Source organism: Bison bison, unplaced genomic scaffold (genome assembly GCF_000754665.1).
Source record: "Bison bison bison isolate TAMUID 2011002044 unplaced genomic scaffold, Bison_UMD1.0 scf7180017864456, whole genome shotgun sequence".
NCBI classification, from domain to species: domain Eukaryota; kingdom Metazoa; phylum Chordata; class Mammalia; order Artiodactyla; family Bovidae; genus Bison; species Bison bison.
This window is the reverse complement of record NW_011495018.1, coordinates 18,582,631-18,599,178: the sequence shown is the minus strand read 5'-3', so window position 1 is coordinate 18,599,178 and position 16,548 is coordinate 18,582,631. Positions and strand designations below refer to the sequence as shown.

Sequence of the window (16,548 nt, the reverse complement as noted above, 5' to 3'; positions counted from 1 at the left end):
AAGATGGGGAAACAATGGAAACAGTAACAGACTTCATTTTTGCAGGCTCCAAAATCACTGCAAATGGTGACTGCAGCCATGAAATTAAAAGATGTTTGCTCCTTGAAAGAAAAGCTATGACCAACCTAGACAGCATATTAAAAAGCAGAGATATTACTTCGCCAACAAAGGTCCATCTAGTCAAAGCTATGGTTTTTCCAGTAGTCATGTATGGATGTGAGAGTTGGACTATAAAGAAAGCTGAGCACAGAAGAATTGATGCTTTTGAAGTGTGGTGTTGGAGAAGACTCTTGAGAGTCCCTTGGACTGCAAGGAGATCCAACCAGTCCATCCAAAGGAAATCAGTCCTGAATATTCATTGGAAGGACTGATGCTGAAGCTGAAGCTCCAATCCTTTGGCCACCTGATGCAAAGAACTGACCCCTTGGAAAAGACCCTGATGCTGGTAAAGATTGAAGGCAGGAAGAGAGGGGATAACAGAGGATGAGGTGGTGGGATGGCATCACTGACTGTATGGCCATGAGTCTGAGCAAGCTCTGGGAGTGGTGATGGACGGGGAAGCCTGGCGTGCTGCAGTCCATAGGGTCACAAAGAGTTGGACACGACTGAGTGACTGAACTGAACTGAACTAAAGTGAGTGCATACTATGTACCAAGCACTTGATATGTTTTAGTGCATTGGAAGCGCATAGTCTTAACCACACAATTGCTGGAGAAGTCCCTCACATGGTATATTTTAATTACTTCTCAGTATTACACAATAATAGAAAATATGAACCTTGAGAAAACAAATAAAGTAAACAGACCTTATTTTGAAATCTAACTCCTCCATCCCATAACTTTGTGACCCTGGGCCAGTAGGTAACATTTTTACCCTGGGATTTCATGCCTGTGTAGTGTGTTATAGGCGGTAATAGCACTAACTCATGTTTGGTGTGAATATTAAATGAAATAGAGCACAGCTCTTGGCACCCAGCTTGGTATAAAGTAAGCCCTCAATAGATGCTGATTATTATTATTAGAGATGGCAGCAGGTATTATCTCTGTCTTACAAAATAGAAAGCTGGAGTACAGCAAGACAACCTCCACTGGCCAGCTCCCAGGGTGATTTCGACACAGTTTGCCCATCCTCTCACCTGCAAGGAAAGTGACAATGGGATCGGCTCCATCCTTAGAGGCTGAGGTCCTGAGCAGGCAGGCACAGCAGCAGAGAAGATACAACTTGGGGAGCCTCAAGGGGGGATCCCAAGAGGTAGGTCCCACCCTCTTGAGTTTTATTCTTTTTTTTAAACTTATTTTGTATTGCGCTATAGAAAATTAATGGGCTTTCCTGGTGGTTCAGTGGTTAAAAAAAAAAAAAGATCCGCCTGCAATACAGGAGCCACAGGAGACTTGGGTTGGATCCCTAGATTGAGACGATCCCCTGGAGGAGGGCATGGCCGTCCATTCCAGGATTCCTTCCTGCCAGAGGAGCCTGGCAGGCTACAGCCCATGGAGTTGCAAAGAGTCAGACATGACTGAAGCGACTTAGTGCATACACACAGGCAATTAACAAACAATGCTCTGATAGTTTCAGTGAAGGGGACCCAGTCAGATATATACATGTATCCATTCTCCCCCACACTTCCCTCCCTTGAGTTTTATTCTCAATGGATTGAGTTTGAAAGGAGCTGTGGGAGGGACTTTTCAGGGGGGAAAGCTATCCTAGAGGAACCCCCTGGAGCAGCCCCTGGACAGAGCAAGAATAGCAGACTGTGGCCACTGGAGACTGAACCTCAACCACCTCTTCCGGAAGGCTGGAATCTCCACGAGAAAGAATTCTGTAATCACAAGCCCAACAAACTCCAAGCCCCACGGACAGAGAAGCTGGACCGAGTCGGGAAAACCCACCACAGTCAAGTCACTTACCCTGCAACATGGTCCAGTTGGAGCCTTTCAGGCTCCCAGATCACTAGCTGGCCTCCCATCCAGGAAAACGCTCCCGGCTGTTACCACTTCCATCAGGATCTCAGCATACAGAAGGACTGCATCATGAGGGTAGGCAGCATAACGCTCACCTTAGATGGAGGAAGCAAAGGCAGCATTGAGAAGGGCTGGGGGCTTCCTCCATCACAGTCTGGGCTCAGTTAGAAGCACTTTTTTCCGTCCTCTTAACAGTGTGACATAGCACGCTGGAACATGGTGACATAGAACCTAGCAAAGGTTCTGCATCATTCCGACCCAGAAGGGAGGGCCCTCCACGTGTCCTGGCCTCTGCCGGTATACCCAGGGATCACAACTGCACTTTTCCTCTTTAGGTCTTGTTTTCTCTAGCAGGTTGCATCATCCTTCAGAGGGTTGGAGCCAGGAGCCAGGCTGGTCCTGCTACTGACTGTGAGACTTGGGTAAGTTCCAGAACCTCTCTGAATCTCGGCCCATTCATTTATAAAATAGGCAGAAGGCTGTTGTGGTGAGTATAAAGACAGTTAAATGAGGCAGAATAGGTATGGTATCTATTGTATTAAGTGGCACATATTTGGTCTTCACTTAGTCAACAAAAATGCAAGTGCCTACTAGGTGCGAGGCCCTGTTCTCACCATAGAACCTGGTATGGAGCTGACACTTAGTCAATGACACCCCAAATATTCATCGATCATCTTTTCTTGTGTGTTGGGGTCCACACTCGGCTGCCTCACTCCTCATGGAATCCCTGTCATCAGTAGCTTTCTCACCAGCTTCAGGCTCAGCTTGGCCCCACACTGGAAAGAGCTCGACTCTGGCCAATTGTCTGGCTAACCAGACACGTTGCCCCATTATCCCACTCAGCCTGGAATTGCCACTGGCTGATGGCTGCCTTCTCCCTGTTCCAGACCATCTGCTGGCCTCGACCTGCCCTAGCTCCACAGTTCTGACCACTCCATTCTGGCTCCCGGTCCCGGCATCCTGCCGGGAAAAGAAACCGTTGAGGTCTGAGTGCCCACCGGTATGTGTTCAGCCACTTCCGTGTACTGTCTTCAGACTCTCCAAACTACAGACTGGAAGCTGATGTCACTACCAGTCCCGTTTCTGGAAGAGACTCAGGTGCGGGGAGGTTAAACAATTCCCCTCAAAGTCTCATAGTTAGTGAAAAGCAGAGCGAGGATGGAAGCCCACGACTCTGACGCCCAAGCCACACGACCTCTCAATTAATAACCTCTGCCCTTCTCATGAACCTGGGTGCAGATTTCACAACTCATCCGGCCACTGTTTATTTGGGGCTGAGGAAGATGAAGAGAGAGAGAGAGAGAGAGAGAGAGAGAGAGAGAGAGAGTGTGTGTGTGTGTGTGTGTGTGTGTGTGTGTGTTAGGAGCCTGGGGAGTCGGGGGAGAAGAGAAGGAATAAGAGCGTAAGTGTGAAAGCCAGACACAGATATCCTCGAGGAAGGGGGGACGGACGTGTACAGGAGGACCCCGTCAGACCTGCTGTGCCATGTGGATGGGGCTGTGGAACGGTCGCCCCCGCAGCCTTCGGTAGACCTGCTCTCGGAAGCCTTCACCACTAGGGCCTTCTCGGGCAGAGCTGAGGGCTCTGAGAAACACTGACTCGTAGACTGCAGGAAAGTGTGTCACCTTCTGATTTGTCAATACCTCCTTCCAAAAGCTGTCCTGAAAAATAATGAAATAAATGAGCTGTTCTCAGGAAACACCCTGAACAACAGGCAGGGTCAATTGTGAATGTCTATTCTAATCCTTGGAAACACTTTTGGCAGTCTGAAATACTTCATGATGATGGCTCTGGAAGACCTGCTATGCGAAGTCTATGTCTTCTAGTAAGCACTGAAGCAATGAGAAAAAAAAAAAAAATATCAATCAATAAGAAAGCTTACAATAAGAGCAGCTAAGATGCAAGAAGCTCACCTTTAAGCAATGGATGGCAAAAACTTGAAAAACTTACACTGGCTGATTCTCAAATTTCTGCTTATAGCATAGCTTAAGTGATTGGTTAATATCATTATTACATACATTATTACAATTATGACAGTAATACCAGCTCACTGTGTGTACATACGTGAAAAACGGTGAGATCTTCTCCAGTTTCCCTATTACTCCCTCTCATCTCCTCTGAGAGGTTTCCAATGTTCTAGACACGGACAGAGGTCTGTGTGAGCATATGTACATTCTACACAAATAGTATCATGCTATAATGGTGTTCTGCAGCTTGATTTTTGTCAACTTCAGCTTATACTGAGAACACTTTTTGCTGTTTCATTGCTAAGTCGTGTCCAACTCTCTGTGACCCCTCGGACTGCTACACACCAGACTTCCCTGTCCTTCACTATCTCCCGGAGTTTGTAAACACTTTTAGGAAATGGATTTGCGCTATTCTTTTTTTAAAACATCGTGAATTCACTTGTATGGATGCCGTGAGGTCTATTTTTAGGCCCAAATTCTTTCTGCACTTCCAACCAGTTGGAATTGGATCATCAAGGTTTGGGGAGAAAGTGACAAGGGGGTTGGATGGGCTTCCCTGCTGACGCTGAGATTTAGTGCACCGTCTTCCCCTCGCGTGTCTGAAGGCAGATGAAGGAGAGGAGGAAAAATGAAGGAGAAAAGGTCGACAGCAATGAAAAGGGAAGGGAGGAGGAGGTTCTGAAAATCTTGGCTTACAATTAGAATTCCAACTGGCTGCCCAATGAAACCCGAGACACTTTGGTAATCTGAAATACTTCATGATGAAAAGATGAAAGAAACCTGGAACGTTATTATGCATCTTCCGCTACTTGCTTTCTCCCCATTTCGATTTCTTCATTTCAGTTCAGTCGTTCAGTCGTGTCCAACTCTTTGCAACCCCAGTTTCTTATGATCATATAAAACAAGTTCATTTTACAAAGATAAAACTGCTGGGAAAATTACACAGCGTGTCCTTGGCTAAATGCAAGAAGCTTTTTCTTAGAAGCCTGTGGGTGCACGTATGGTGGTTAAATGTACTGAGACCAGCCCACCTAGTTTGACTACTCAGTCTTCCTCATGCACTAGCTGTGTGGCCTTGGGCAAATAAATTTGCTTCTCAGGACCTCAGTTTTCTTATCTTTCCATAGGATGATGTGAGCTAGTTTTAGTTTATCAGGCACTCACAGTGGGGCCTGGCAGTTAGCACACACTCCACAAAGCAGAGCTGTTGGGCCCAAGGGCTCAGTCCCAGAGTTCAGAAGACCAGCTCTGTCACTTGGGAGCTCCACGATCTTCGATAAGTTTCCTTATTTCTCTAAGCCTCAGTTTTTTTCATCTCTGAGTTGCAATGCTAATAATCTCTATATTACAAGGCTGTTGAAAATATCAAATGCAATGGTGCATGTAAATAATGGATGGACTATCCATCTGCCTCAGGGGCTGTTGGGAAAATCTAGCCCTGGTGCAGGTATAATGCAGAACTTGGTATTCATGGTGGGATTCGTGGTACATGTCAGCTGTCCCTATTGTTACCAAAAGAACCAAACCACCTACAAATTGCCTCATTGGACCAGCATGTTGGTTTTTCCAGGACTTATTGGGGCTCAAACAGAGGTGGCTATGGGAGAAAAGAAATTGGGAGGCCCTGAGTTTGAGAGCGTTAGGGTAGGTCTAGCAATCCAGTAGGAATGACAGTTTCTCCTCAGCTGGTGCTGGCTGATATAGACTATAGAGAGCCGGGCTCCAGGACCAGCAGCCTGGCTCCAGGCCAGTCTCCCTGTCCTAGGAACTGATTGAACAAACTCTGGGTAGGTTCTTTCCTCTCAGCCTCCTGATCTTCAGTTAAGGACGCAAGAGTTGCTGCCTCCTAGGTTGAGTATTCAGTGAGCTAATGCATCTGGCACCTAGCAAGTGCTGAGTGCTTGTTACCTCTGCCTACCGGAGCCATTGAGGGGTCATGACACCCACCTCCAGCTGCTGCAAAATGATGAAGATGAATTCTCCTGTGTGGAGTCCCAGGTTCTCTGCAGCCAGCAGGATAAGTTTTGCATCTTCTGAGCTACAGATTAAGATGATAACTATAAGACAAAATGGAGTTAGCAACTGCACATGGGCATACACACATATACACGTTTTAAAGTCTAGCCTGAAGTCACTGCAAATGAGACATTAGCATTGCCTTTCCTTGAGCATGCTTTAGGAAACAGGAATGCCTAAACTGCTCCCTCAGACTATACTTCTTCTTCTTTGTCATTTATTTTTTTAAAAGTTAACACGTGCATAACAAAAAAACAAAAACACAAGGAGCAAAAACAAGTCATCCATAATCACAAGCAGTTGACCATTTGGTGTGCCTTCTAGGTCTCATTTGTGTATTTACACAACTAAGCATCCGTTTTTATGTAATCAAGATTTGGGGTTATAACCACAGGTCTGTATGAGCCTGTACTTCTTGAACCATGCCAGTCATATACAGACCAGCAGCTTTCACCTCATGGAATTAAAGTCTTCACTGCAGCTCTTTCCCAGAGCACAAATGGAAAAAGTTTGAAACCACTTCTGTGCTCTAGTTTCTTCATTTAATTGACTCAGAACAATAGACCTGGCTTGTAGGTAGGTTGGATTGACAGAGAACTGAAAACCAGGAGAGCTTAGACTGTCTGAGTGGGGATGGGGAAAAAATGAGTAGACCGTGGTATTTTTTTTCCATCCAAACACATCAGCATGCATTCTGAGGGCACAACAATGATTTACTTGTATGTATTTATTTTTATATTGGAGCATACTTTCACTTCAGAATTTTTATTTTTAATTGATGTATAGTTGATTTATAATATTGTATTAGTTTCAGGTGTACAGCAAAGTAATTCAAATATATGTACACACACACACACACACACACACATATATATAACTTTTCCCTTATAAGTTTTAAAAGATATTGAGTATAGTTCTCTGTGCTATACAATAGGTCCATGTTGGTTATCTATTTTAGTGATTTATTTTTTAAAATGAGATAAATTATAATCTATTTATCTGAGCTTCAGCTAGGTGCCAGGCAATGTGCTAAGCAAAGGATACATCAGTGAGCAAAAGAGAAAGTCTTTGTTCTCAGGGAGCTGACAGTCAGACAGACAATACACAAGTAAAAAGGTTAGAGAGGTCATTCGGGATTCTAGTGAATGAAGGGGAAAAACAATGCTGTGAAACTAATGCGGGGAGGGGAATTCCTCCACATCAAGTAGTCAGGAAAGGTCCCTTGGAGGACATTGCATGGGCTCTGGGCTGAGTCTGGAAGACTGAGAGGAAGCTATCTATGAAAAGAGTGCTGGGTGGGGTGAGGTGGGATTATGGGTGGAACTTCAGGCCAAGGGATCAGCAAATCCCAAAATCCTAACTCCAGAAGGAGCAGTTTATTTGAAGAAGAGAAAGGAGTCAGTTACTAATTACTGCTAGAAAGTAGAGCCTTAGAAGTATTACCCCAATATTCACTATGATATGTTTATCAGTTACTTGGTCTGGCACTTTACAGGCATGACCTTATTTAATCCTCTCTGTTCTATGAGATAGGTAAGATGATTGTCTTCGCTGTACAGATAAAATGTCTGAGGCACTGAGAAATTAAGCTACTTGCTCTGGAGCACACAGCTAGAAAGTGTGAGAGACGGGTTTCAAACCTAGGACTGTCTGTCTCCAGAGCCCTAGCTCTGAATGACAACCCAAGACCAAGACCCAGCCCACATAGCAAGTTCTTCCAGAAATTACCATTTACATCAAAACACTATAGCATCAAGAACTTCACTGTAGACGATATTTTTCTTGTTGGTAGTGATGCTTTTTTTTTTTTTAGTTCTACCAGTTTATTGCTACCAACCCATCACCCTCCACCTTCATGCACACAGGCTCAGCCATTTAACCCCATGGACTGCAGCCCACCAGGCTCCTCTGTCATGGACTTTTCCAGGCAAGAATACCAGAGTGGGTTGCCATTTCCTTCTCCAGGTAGTGATGCTTTTATGTATCATTAATTATATACCCTGTTTTCATCTGCTTACATTCATAGAAAAATGAAAATTCTTAGTTTTTTTCAAACAATCATTTTTTTTTTCTCTATCTGCCTCTCTAAACATAAGGAACAGAAAATTCTTTCCTACTTACCCCTGGAAATCAATGACAGGCTCCTAAGATTCTTTTGAAGGAAGACCGGATCGTTGTTGGTATATCTTACGCTGGTGGTGACGGTGAAATGGGATTTGAGTTCATTCTCTACAACCCTCCATAACTCATCCACTCCATCCTAGGAGGAAGTCCCGAAGTGACCTCCAAACATGCCAATGTGTTTCCAGTCCAGGTAGTGGAGGCTTTTCTGGAGGACATCACTGACTCGGTGCATGGATGGCACGAGGTTCACATAGGTGTCATACAAGAAGTTGTTCTCCAGTTGCGCTGTTTGTCCAGCAAAGTCAAACATGGGGATGTTCCACTCAGAAGCCAGCAAACCAATAACCTGAAAGTAACCAAAGGGATGTCTTTCCATAATTGAGTTTTGTTACTATCCAACTCCACTATAAAATATCTGCCTCAACTTTGGATTCAGTGAGTCTATGGGTCATACTGAACCATCTCTTTTGGAGTACTGATAACGTCTTAGGTCCAACTTGATGATGCAAAATCTCAGAAAACAATAGTAGCAATAGCTAGCATCTCATTTTAGAGCTGAAAACGTGGGGGCACAGAAATGGAACTTACAAAACGAGCAAGTAGTAAACCTTGGAATTCAGGTAGTGTGATAGCAGAGCCCACACTCATAGGTACTACTTACTTTTTTTAGTCTTTCTTAATGTGTTCCTTATTCATTTCTCATTCATTTTCCACTATAAGCCTACTATTTACAGGAAACTTCAGAGACCTTCCTCTTAAAAAAGATCTTGAGATCAATTATTACAGGAGTTAAGACATGTAAAAATAGCTGTAGAGTTAAATATGCCCTTCAACATTTATAGACAATAGATTTAGAGGAACTTAGGGAAGTAAGAAATTGCTTCTAATTTGGGAATTAGGGATGTGAATATTGAGGGTAGAGGGATAAAGACAGGCTCCATGGCTTTTGAGCTTGACTTTGAAGAATGGGTAGGCTTTGTTAGTCAAATGGGGAATTCTAGGAGAGATTAAGATTCAAATTCAAATGTAAACTAAACTCTGTAGCACCCACTAATAATAGTTCTGCAGGATTTTTGAACATGAACACTGTACTGTCTATTCAGCCTTGCATCTACACCTGTAAGAGCACAAGATCCCAAGGATGTTAACAAAGCTAGTCTCATTAGCTAAACCAATACAAATCATTCATTTCTCTCATTTTCTTGCCTTAGCTTATGGCAATCTGTTATGCACACCAAAGGGAAACCTACACAGATATTTTTCTACTTAAAGTTGTGTTCAGTTTCTTCTGAACCACATGGCTGACAACGTTAGTGTGAATAATGAGTTCATATCCAACAGCACCAGGGCCAAACAATCCACGGTTTTTTTAGTGAACATCAACAAGTTAGTGAGTGAACTAACAATTCTTGACTTGTGAGGATTTCTTTAAAGAAAGTGTTAATTGTTTTCATCGCATGGTCTGGTTACATTTTAAAGAAATGGTACCCAAGACTTGACACAGTTATTGTTTATAATAATGCCATCCAAGTCAAAAGATTTTTCAACTCTATACCATCACTTTAAGGTCACCCTTTCCAATGGAAACTCAGAGTTTTCTTAGAAGGCTGTATATTCTACCTCTGTGGCTTCTGGGCATGCTGGTCCAAACGAGGGAGAAATCTCTTCTTTCTGGACCTGGCTGATGGAAAGAGCGAGAGACTCCTTGGCACCACAGGTTGAGTTGATGTAAGTAAACTCCTAGCTGAAATTTCCGAAGTCCACCAGCTCGGAGTTGATCTTGTCCATGGCAGTCTGGAGGCCACCACCCAACCTTTGCACACTGAATGGATGGGAGATGTTTCAGGGGGCCTAAAAACCCACAGTGAGTTTAGCAGCCTCAAGCCATGTCATCAGCACACTGGCAAAGAGCATCAGAACTAGTGTTGGGTGGCCAACATGGCATGCAACCCCCAAACAGAGCCCAGATCTGACTGAGGGCTTAGCACCTGTCCTGGGAGCCATGAATGGTGTCTAATACCTGGATCACTGCAGAACTCTGAGAGGCTCAGCCTCCTGACCACTTGTGCCCAGAGCTTAAATAACAGTGCAAAGTTCCCTGAGGACCACAGCTTGTATTCTCTTCAATGCTGTTAATTAATCAAACTCTTCCTTTCCAGAGACTGTCCTAACACATCTAGAAGCAGCAGTATTGAGGAAAGAGCCTGGGCCAGGGAGGTGATGTGGCCCTGGTCATTGATCCAGTGGTACCACTGTCCAACTTCGTGTTTCTTGACAAGTCACATAACCCCAGATCATCTCCAACCCCCAGGCCCTTCTCCCCTAGTAAAATATGAATCATGGGAGCCATTCAAATGTAGACAGATGGTCTAGGATTTAATTCTGACTCCATCACATGTAGTTATGTGATCTAGGACATGTTACTTCCCTTCTCTATGGCTTCATCTCCAGATCCACAAATTGGGGATAAAATTTAATGAAATCTTCTTCAGCTGACAAGGTAAAGATTAAAAGAGATCATACAAGTCCAGTGGTTGGTACAACATCTCAGCAAAGAGAGCCACTTTGTCAGTGTCAGATGATGGTGGTGGTGGTGAGAAGGATGATGGGGTGATTGATGATGTTGATCATGTAATGGTGGTCATTATTTCTGAATCCATCTTATAAGAAATTTTCCTAGAATGAGTGGTTATGAAAGAGTTTACTCACAACTGGCACAGTTGACATCCCTCACCTTGGTCTAGAGACCATGGGAAGGTTACTGGCAAATAAATACTAATTCTCCCTCTACACAGATCAGGGAAAAGAGCTGAGGACAGTTCTTTACTGAATAATTATGTATGAAGTATGAACACTTCGCTTGTAAAGAATCATATTATATTAAGCATTAATATTACGGGGATGACAAGACTCTTGGGAAGCCATTTTTATCCCCAGGTAAGATGACCTAGCCACCAACCAGGTAAATGCACATCAGTGTAAAGAATTCAGCTCAGTTGCTCAGTTGTGTCTGACTCTTTGAGACCCCATGGACTGCAGCACACCAGGCTTCCCTGTCCATCATCAACTCCTGAAGCTTACTCAAACTCATGTTCATTGAGTTGGTGACACCATCCAACCATCTCATCTTCTGTCATCCCCTTCTCCTCCCACCTTCAATCTTTCCCAGGATCAGGGTCTTTTCCCAGGAGTCAGTTCTTTGTATCAGGTGGCCAAAGTACTGGAGTTTCAGCTTCAGCATCAGTCCTTCCAATGAATATTCAGGACTGATTTCCTTTAGGATGAACTGGTTGGATCTCCTTGCAGTTCAAGGGACTCTTAAGAGTCTTCTCCAACACCATAGTACAAAAGCATCAATTCTTCGGCACTCAGCTTTCCTTATAGTCCAACTCTCACATCTATACATGACTACTGGAAAAACCAAAGCTTTGACTAGACAGACCTTTGTTGGCAAAGTAATGTCTCTGCTTTTTAATTTGCTGTATAGGTTGGTCATAACATTTCTTCCAAGGAGCAAGTGTCTTTTGATTTCATGGCTGTAGTCACCACCTGCAGTGATTTTGGAGGCCCCCAAAATAGTTTGTCATTGTTTCCATAAAGAATTCAAATACGACTAAAATGGATTTTCTTTTGGACCCTTGCAGGGTGGGAGCTGGCAACTCCCACTCATCTCAGGATCATGTATTTTAACACAGAAGACTCGCTATGAATCTCAAGGCTTGATCTGAGGACCACTTACATCAGCCTCTTATGGTTAAAAAGACAGATTCCAGGCCTCCACTCCAGATCCTATGAACCAGATGCCTTGAGTTTACTCTAGGAATCTGCATTCAACAGATGCTCATATACTCCTAAATACACTAGTGGGAGAAGCTCTGAGACAGTCTAAAACGAGAGAGGTCAAGAATCACCATTAACTATTCACTACTTAATTTCCCTCAGTAGCAAATTCCCAGCATGGGATTACTGAGCTTTAGCTCTGATCTGCTTCAGAGGGCATTTCAAAACCCCTGGATTAGGGGGAGTTGCTTTTCTCCAAACCAAATTCATCATCGCTGCTTCTGCACTGAACTTCAGATTCTCTCTCCTCTTCTAGGACAACTTGGTGTCAACTTGCTACACCTTAAAGATTAAAGTCTAAATTCTTTAAAGTCTGAGTCTAAGGACTCCCTTGTTCTAATCACAGGCAGAATTCCATGAATCTTTTTGGCTCAAATGCTTACCAGATGTAAGTAGGTTTGGGTAAGTCAGTTAAATCTGTGCCTGAGTTTTGTCAGCTTCAGAAAGAGCTGAACAATATCTATCTCAGAAGGATGTTGTAAAGGTGTTGTGTGATGACATAAGTACTTAGCACAGTGCCCCACACTTAGTAGGAACTCTGTAAAGAAGCACGTCTACAGGGCATGTCAGGGCATGTCATTGCATAAGGCAGGGTCTCGAGACCAGGATTCTGGGAACAATGTTATATGACATACTCCGTGTCCCCTCTCTCCCACTATCACATACAAACTTCTTAAAATGGGTATTCCCACTCTGGATAATTTGAGATTCTCTGGGATTATAGATTGCCTTCCCATAAGAAACCTTCAGGCAGATGACGGCATGTGTTCCTCTTTGGAGCCTCAGATCCAGGACACTGTTGCACCGGTAAGCATGCAAATTATTATTAATCGTAAGTATTTTTGTATTAAGCATGGTCAAAACTAGGAGAAAATGCCAATGGCGTTCAGTGTTGGTGAGAATTTAAGAAACAGACATACACTCCTCATAGGAATGTTGATTGATAGCAGTTCTCATATACATCTTTGACCCAGAAATTCCAATTTGGGGGATTTATCCCACCGAAACAAGAGCATATGAGAGCATATGATAAGATATAACCACAACACTTTTTAAAAAGACTTTAAGAATTTTTTTTGATGTGGACCATTTTTAAAGTCTTTATTGAATTTGTTACAAAATTGCTTTGTTTTATGTTTTGGTTTTTTGGCTGCAAAGCATGTGGGATCTTAGCTCCCAGACCAGGGATCAAACCTGCATCCCCTGCACTGGAAAGTGAAGTCTTAACCACTGGACCATCAGGGAAGTCCCCATAATGCTTTTTTTTTTTTTTTTGACAGTCAAAAACTAGATACATCCTCCATGTTCAACAGTAGAGGCCTGGAAGAGTAACATGGAGTGAATTCATATGACTGTGGAGAGAGCAGTCGTTACAAATGATGTTTTAAATGTTCATTTATTGACTCAGAAAGATAGTCACAACTAAGAGAGGAAGCACACTTTAAAACAACATGAACAGTATTCCATCTTTTGTTGTCTTTTTTAAAAGCACATAAAGTTGCATAAAAAAGATTATATGCATCAAGCCAATAAAAACTCCAGGTGACAGGAATTATGGGGTGTCTTTTCTTCTTTTTGCATAATTTTCATATTTTTTTTATCTTCATGTCTTTGCAATAAGGAAGACAAGGGAAAGTTTTAATTAAAAACAAACCTAGACTTGTATTTGCAGAGTGACATCACAGTGGATTAAACCGTCTGGATTTCTGCACCAGCAGAACTTCACGTTGGTCTGGGCCTGCACATCTCTGCACTTGGCTTATGCTGTGCTCAGCTCAGTCCCTTCTGCGTCTCCATCGCCCTCAGAGGGAGAGAGACGTGAGGGTCTGGGTAATGGTGAGCATCATCTGGGAACCGTTGTCATGGTAACAGCCCTCCCCTGTTTGTACCAAGTGCTTGATTGGCAAGAGTGGCAAGGCCTGAGGTTAAAACCAGCCTAAGGAGATTTGTAGGGACTGTGGCTGCTGGAGAGGGCACACTGTTGTCCACTTTGCTTCTTCAGCCCTGCCCTTTTCTAGGAGATTCTTAGGCTTGTAAGTTACCAGTGCTGTGGTGGTACATAGGGGAGGTCACGTTGTTTCACCCCATGATGCTTTGGAATAGAAGTAATCTGTGCTTGGCTCCCGGAGGTGCAGAGCTCGGTTCCCTATATTAGCACTTTGATTCCCAGATACTTTTATCTTATCTCTCTTTCCTGAAAAGATTGTTACTGAGGGAGGATTCTTTCTTCCTAATATATAGTTTCCTCACTGCTGACCAGCTGGGCCATAAACCAGATATAGGGCCAGCTGTTCACATGCAAGATCAGATATGATTAGCTGTTTCCAGGGTGATGGGGCTGGCTTTTTTCTACCTGCCCTTCCTCCCCTCCCACTTGCCCCTCCCTCCCTTCAATCTATAAATCTGTGGCCTGATCTGATCCTGTTTAGAAAAAAAAATGAAAGGCTGGGTTGTAACTTCTCCAGAAGGTGAGAAATAGAAAAAGGTGTCTGGCCCACTCAGAATACAATAGAGTGAGCCTGGAGTTTCCCACCTTGAGGGAAAGAGAAGAGAGAGGCAGGCATCCCTGGAGGCTTTCCGGAGTGAATAAGACTGGATCTGAGCCTCCGTTTTCTTTTTCTTTTTTAATGTTTTATTTGTAGAGGCTTTATAGCATATTTTAAAGTTTTATTTTTTTTTTCTTTCAAGCTGCGCTGAGTCTTCAGGCTTTTCTCTAGTCGCAGCCAGCGTGGGCGGGGAATGGCGCCTACCGTCTAGTTGAGATGCGCGGACTTCTCTTTGCGGTACCCTCTCTTGTAAAGGCTTTAGAGCACAGGCTCAATAGTCGTGGTGCATGGGCTTCGTTGAATGTGGGATCTTCCCAGATCAGGGATGGAACCCGCATCTCCTGCATTGGCAGGCAGAGACTTCTCACCTACCAGCTTCTTGTCCTGAAAGTCTAGGAGTCTGATGGATTCATAATTAACCCAGTACTCCATGCCAGTGATGCAACAGTTTCTTTCTGGGTCTTGCTTAGAGGTTCCTATCTTGAAGGTCTAGTCCACCAAGTACCAACCATCCTACAAGTAAGTGTAAGTCAAAATTGTTCTCACCTGCTGGGGTGTGAGCTTCAAACTTCCCTATTATGTTCTCAGTGCTTGTAAATAGTTGTGATGAAATCAAGTAAAAAGAATCTCCAGGTAAGTAAATATTTAAACAGCTGTAGGACAGTGGAGTAAAGGTTGACTTTGTATAAAGGGGAGATGTGTTTCTTAGGTTGCAACAAAAGGCAATTCCTTGAATCCAAAGCCTCTCCTTTAGGTAATCGTGCACATACTACTCCCCAGAGGCCAAGGATGGGGCACTGGCCTTGGTTTTCTGATGAGAACATGCTGCTTGTTTCTGAAAAGGTTTGGGTTGTCCTAAGTGGCGCTAGTGGTAAAGACCTTTACCCGCCTTTATGCAGGGGACGTTAAGAGACACAAGTTTGATCCCTGGGTCGGGAAGATCCCCTGGAAAAGGGCATGGCAACCCACTCCAATATTCTTGCATGGAGAACCCCATGGACAGAGGAGCCTAGTGGAGTACAGTCTGTAGGGGCACAAAGAGTTGGACACGAATGAAGCAACTTAGCAGGCACACATAGCTGATTCACGTTGGTGTACAGCAGATACTGACACAACTTTGTGAGGCAATTATCCTCCAATTAAAAATTAATTCATTAATTTTTAAAAATGAATGTGTCCTTGCCTTACTTCATCTCTCTCTGGGGATTATACCCACCTTTGACCCATAAGAAGGACATGCTCCGCTATCTGAGCCAATCGGAGGCCTGGGTAGCACCTGGCTTGTCATCTGGGCGCCATCTCTCTGGTACGCAGCCATCTAAACCCAGCAGGATGTCCCTGCGGCTCCCCACCCTCTTCAGCTTCTGGTCTGGAGAGACCAGAACCCCTCCCACTTCCTGGCGTTCCTACTCTGTTTGTGTTAAAAGCTCCCAAACAGCTCCCTAGCCACGCACTCAGGGTTGTTCTCCCACGCTGTGAGCCCAGGGAACCAAGGCTGCAAAGCTGAGGACGCTGTCCTTAAAGCCTTGGCGAGAGGACAACTGTAAGATGCCCCACCCAGAGTACTGATACTCTTGTCTGAGATTTCTCCACACTGCCCTGTAAGAGGCAGTGTAACAGAAATGTTGAGAGCACAAGTTTTTGCAATAAGACTTAGGCTGGTTGTGATGTTTTGTACTATATGAACCTTCAGTTCAGTTCAGTCACTCAGTCATGTCCGACTGTTTGTGACCCCATGAACCACAGCACACCAGGCCTCCCTGTCCATCACCAACTCCTGGAGTTTACCCAAACTCATGTCCATTGAGTCATTGATGCCATCCAACCATCTCATCCTCTGTCACCTCCTTCTCCTGCCCTCAATCTTTCCCAGCATCAGGGTCTTTTCAAATGAGTCAGCTCTTTGCATCAGGCGACCAAAGTATTAGAGTTTCAGCTACAACATCAGTCCTTCCAATGAACACCCAGGACTGATCTTTAGGATGGACTGGTTGGGTCTCCTTGCAGTCCAAGGGACTCTCAAGAGTCTTCTCCAACACCACAGTTCAAAAGCATCAATTCTTCGGCACTCAGTTTTCTTTATAGTCCAACTCT

At 44.0% G+C, this 16,548-nt stretch overlaps 1 pseudogene; it reads right to left on the bottom strand.

Moving 5' to 3' along the window:
• Window positions 1–10,072, bottom strand: part of LOC105002778 — a 46,997-nt pseudogene extending 36,925 nt beyond the window's left edge.
• Window positions 10,073–16,548: the final 6,476 nt, after the last annotated feature.